Source organism: Montipora foliosa, chromosome 1, assembly GCF_036669935.1.
Source record: "Montipora foliosa isolate CH-2021 chromosome 1, ASM3666993v2, whole genome shotgun sequence".
In the NCBI taxonomy this organism is placed as follows: Eukaryota; Metazoa; Cnidaria; class Anthozoa; order Scleractinia; family Acroporidae; genus Montipora; species Montipora foliosa.
Window position 1 is genome coordinate 17,254,905 of NC_090869.1, and position 5,000 is coordinate 17,259,904.

Consider the following 5,000-nt stretch of genomic DNA (forward strand, 5'->3'; position numbering starts at 1 on the left):
GTCCTATATGCTTCCTATTTCTCTGGTGTACTAACTGCGCGAAATGTCGAATTAAAAAGTAATAATGAAGTATGCAATTAATTTGATACCAATTTTATACTGTTTCAGTTGAGTCTCTACATATACAAACGTGCTGGCCTTGTTGACGAGACTTAAGTACAAGCGATCTTAATTAATGCCCTTATCTTTGCGAACTTAAAAGTTCGCTGAATATAATTGAAACTCATGTGACTTGTATTTTTATCAAATCGATCACTCTAATATTTTACGGGCGCGACGTAGGATTCTAGTGTTAAGAACATTACCTGAGACGAAATTCCGCTCCTTTTGCCACTTTTGGAAAAATAATATGCTTCTGTGCAAACGAGATGGGAAGCCAGAAGTAAAACACAAAACAGCGATGTATATGAAATAGTCGACTTCTTTAAGTCCATAACGACGATGAAAAGTAATACGGGAGTCGCTGAGCTTTGGTCTCTTCAACTTGATCTTAGTCTCGTCTATTGAATTTGAGACTCTGCTTGTCTATTTATACCTAGAACCCGACCAACTACGAATGAAAGACAACCGGTCAGATATCTTTTGCTAATCACTTTTCCGCGGACCCCCTGAGGGTACAAGCGGTAATTTTAAAAGTGCACTGCATCTATCAACAACGTCAAAGAAACGAGAATAATAAATTTTCTGTTAATTTTATTGATTGACCGTTTTCTAGAAGGCGTTAATTGGCGTTGAGTTCATCATAGGGGTTAAGTTGGAGAAAGATCGTACAAGAAGGGCACCCAATCCGTAGCGGCTTATGTTTCCGGTATCCAATTTATTTAATGGGTCCAGTCTTGGTTCCAACGCGAGGATCTCACTGGAAATAGGCTGATATTTCGCTCATAGAGAAAGTAAGCCTCTCGCGTCATGAATTAGTCCTGACGCTGGTTGACAAAGTACCTAACTTTCGGAAATGAGGGAAAAGATCACACTAGCGTTCTGGCGTTCCAATCCTTCAGTTTGTCAATTACCTTAAATTAAAAACTTGTTGCAAGTAGAATTGTGCAAATAGGTTTTCAAATTCAGAATTCGAGAGTAATCTTCTTTAAATTCTTAGCTGTCAAACACCAATTTCTTTCCAAAACGTAATGTGACATTTTGGAATGCGCCAATACTTTTTTCTTTTCAAAAAGGTCAATTATAAACAATGAAGAGGCCTTTATAAAAGTTTAAAAGCCTCAATTTTACACTTTTTCTAATTAGTTGAATTTTTAACACGTAATTTACTGTTTACGTGCTAACGTTTTGAACAAAAATGCACAGCTCATTTTCATATGAGTCTTAGGGATACATACATCTAGAAAAGAAAAAGCCGCATAGTTTCGTTATATAGTTTATAGTTACCTTAAAGGTGCTGTTACACTATGAAATGTTTCGTGCAACTTGTCTCGTAATGTTTTGGCGACATTGAGGCGGGACAAGTTGCACGAAACATTTGACAGTGTATTAAATATACCCTGAAACGGCCAAAATCTTTGCGAGACAAATTGCACGAAAAGTAGAACTTACTACTTTCTGCAACGGCTCTTGCAGCTTGTCTCGCAACGATTTTGACCGCCGTTGCAGGGTATATTACATTGTGAAATGTTTCGTGCAACTTATCTCGCAATGTTTTGGCGACATTGTGGCGGGACAACTTGCACGAAACATTTCACAGTGTAACAAAAGGCGCGTTAACACGACACAGGAGAAATGGCACGGGTCCGTTAAAAAGTGGAACGTTTCCGTTCACTTTTGTAAAGAAATAAGTGAACTTTCATCCGTTCCCGCTACGGGACCATAGGCGGCTATGGTCCAGTAGCGGAACGGATAAAAGTTCACCATTTTTCCTCTCTCGTGTAAACGCGCCTAAAGCCTCAAGACCGCGAGGAAAACTTACAGAGTATGACAGCGTTAAAGGGCAAACTTTAACTTTATTCTCCGTTAGCACATACTTTTTGCTACTCTGAAAATGACGCCATTGTAAGATCCACTTATGGTCTCTCAACAAATCTTTTCGAATACTGAATTTGCCCGTTAAATGTCGTATGGTACGTAGCGCAAAATACCGTACTTTCGTATTCTTAACATGAGCTTGAACACTATTAAAAACACCTGTTTACCTCGGATGCGGGTTTTTAGGAAAAAAGCCAAAATTACTATTTCCGTTTCACGGTATGGGAGTAGATGGACACCAATGAGTTATATAATCCCGCGGGAGTCACTCATATTAGATTGTCGATTTCCACGATTCCAATTATCATGATTTATGCTCCCGATAGGATGATAAGTACTTGATGAGCCGTATTTTGTGCCAAGATCAAACGGTGTGAGATTATGACTCAGAACTTACAGAAAAAAATCTATTCAAAAGGCGGTGTCACCGAAACAGTTAATACTTATAATAGCTTTTCTTTTTCCATAAGAGGAGAACAGTGAAGTATTCTGTCAGTGCGTGGTTCAATCATGATGGAAACACGAGGCTCGAGAGCAACGCGTGCTAGTATGCTGAAACAGTCACAATCTCTGATGAAACCGAGTTTTTTGAAACACCTGCTTGCATTTGAAAGTGTTCTCAAGACGTTAATAGTATTCTTTTCACATCTATAGTTGTTTAGCCCAGGCAAGTTAAATTTAATGAGATCCTTTTAATCTAAATGGATCTGATGTTTAATTAACGACAATTTGCCATGAATTGAAGACTCTTCACTAAGATTAGAAGTTTCTTTTTTCCTTCTTTCTGTCTCAATTCACCTTATTTTTCAAAAAAATTAAGGCACAGGGTACTCGTGAGGTTTCGAAAATTGAACAACTCTCTTAACAGCCCAGGCGTGTACCTCTGCTCAGGAACAAATTCGTGCATGATGTCATCTGAACTATTACAAGAAGGTCTATAATATCACCTGCCACATAACCAAATGGGTTTGAAAATTAATTTGTCCAATTTGCACTATTCATTTGACGGTCCTTTCCGGTAAAAAACAAATGCCAATTATTAACGAGGAAGAAAAGCCTATATTTTCCCGGATCTCAGTGATAAAACAGCTTGATGTCCCCACTTCCAAAAGGGACACTGAGATCAAGTAATATTCGCGAACCAACCCGACGCCGAGCTCCAACTGTTAATAGTAATAAATCATAACTGAGCTTTCAGTGGTTAAATGTCGTTTAGATTATTGTTATTTAACTCACGACTCTGTCATGTTAACCTTAACAAACTTACAGATATATAACAAAAGTTGAAAACAAATTCAAAGATTCGACCCCCTAAATACGTTATTTCTCATCGCCAGGACAGCCCCTTTTTTCTCAGTTACACGTTGGAGGTTAGTTCTTTCATCATGAATGTTTGGCAAGATTTCTATACAAAAGCTGCATTGAAAGTACAATTTGAGCTGACTCTTTATCAGTCGAGATCACTAAATAATGAAAACTGGAAACGCTTATTAAATCAAACACATGCACATTTTTAATTTTAAATACGCATAAGAACGGAATTCAACTTGTGGTGTGGGAGAGATAAGTTACGTTAGACGCCTTACAGAATCTTGGATTCTTCCGTAAAGCGCAGAAGTTCGGCAAAGACGTCGTAAGTGTAGAAGGCCGTTTATATCTCATGTTAGCTTGGGAAGAGGGTAATGCTCATTGCACAGAATTGCAAATTTGTGGAAAAACGTAAAGGAATATGCACTATCTATAGGACGAGCGCTTATAGCTACCAACCTACAATAGTTCACAAGAACTTCACTACAAGTTATGCGACTCGCCGTAACAGTAATTCAAAGGAGACCTAGTAACATCGTTCAAAATCCCAAAAGAAGGCAAACAGCTATATTTGCAATTGGGAGTTTAAGAAACGGCAACAAAGCCGCAAAGCAAGTTAGAATATATTGGTTGTTGCGTCTTTCAATAACATGCGGACTCTTAAATTCAAAGGTCAACCGACAAATGCGTTTTTCGCTACCGTCAATCAAATGTTCGGCGGCTCCTCCCAGCTTCCGACTATGTTGACTGAACTGGCGGGCTCAACGATGTCATTTGATTACTGCGCATTCGACGGTAGACGGAAGCTCGAAGGAGCCGCCGAACATTTGATTGATGGTAGCGAAAAACGCATTTGTCGGTTGACCTTTGACTTTAAGAGTCCGCATGTTACTGAAAGACGCAGTAAAAATAGAAAAAATAATCGAGCTGCGCCCTGTACGTGCGGCACTCATTTTCAGAGCATTTCTTTGCCGTACTCCACAAAACAACAACGTAAGATATTCAAATAAAATTTCAAGCCGGTTTTACCGAAAACGTGAGACCAACGATGAACCGTTCATTCTCTACCTTAACTTTGTAACTGTTCGCACCCGTTACTGGTTCACTCTCATTATAAACAAAAAGATAAACAACGGTTAATTGCATAAAACGGCTGCAGAGGGAGGAACAACCAAATTGACAATCCCAGCTGCGTTGAGTTTCGAGAAGCAACCAGAGCCTCAGAAATAGCGCATTACCTTGGAAGCAAAGAAACCGTTTAGACCCTCAAAGCAAGCGAGCAATGAAGTAAGGCTTGAAATGCATTACGTCTTGCGTAAATTTCAATGAAAGACGTAAAATAAAGAATTCAGTGCTGTGAGGTCTTTCATCTTCTCATTTAATGTTTCATCATCTGTTACCGCTTTGACATGTAAATGTCAGGTGAAATGTATTATGAATCACCTACTAATCACTGGACACAATGATACGTAATTCAAAACAAACAAGTTTGAATTTTGCCTGGAATTTTGCAGAACTTAAATCAGGACGGCTACATCTGATGTTAGATTTTTGATTTGCACTTCATGATCATTCTTTCCATAAATTAATTTTCTATTCGCCGAACTTTCATTTCCCGCTAAAAGCTGTCCAGCAGCGGTAAGTAGCACAACCGGTCCCATATCGAGAAATACTCAAATATGCCTTGAATATATTTTAGAAATTTTCGATGACTC

At 38.7% G+C, this 5,000-nt stretch overlaps 2 long non-coding RNA genes across 2 annotated transcripts in view; both read right to left on the reverse strand.

Moving 5' to 3' along the window:
* The window catches only part of LOC137991456 (uncharacterized), a 2,961-nt gene extending 2,381 nt beyond the window's left edge, over positions 1-580 (reverse strand). Inside the window, exon 1 of the long non-coding RNA XR_011121618.1 lies at positions 306-580. This is a non-coding gene — a long non-coding RNA (uncharacterized lncRNA). The remainder of the gene's footprint in view (positions 1-305) is intronic.
* A 4,052-nt stretch (positions 581-4,632) lies between these two features.
* The window catches only part of LOC137975512 (uncharacterized), a 7,335-nt gene continuing 6,967 nt past the window's right edge, over positions 4,633-5,000 (reverse strand). The window contains exon 2 of the long non-coding RNA XR_011117578.1: positions 4,633-5,000. This exon is cut by the window's right edge and continues 559 nt beyond it. This is a non-coding gene — a long non-coding RNA (uncharacterized lncRNA).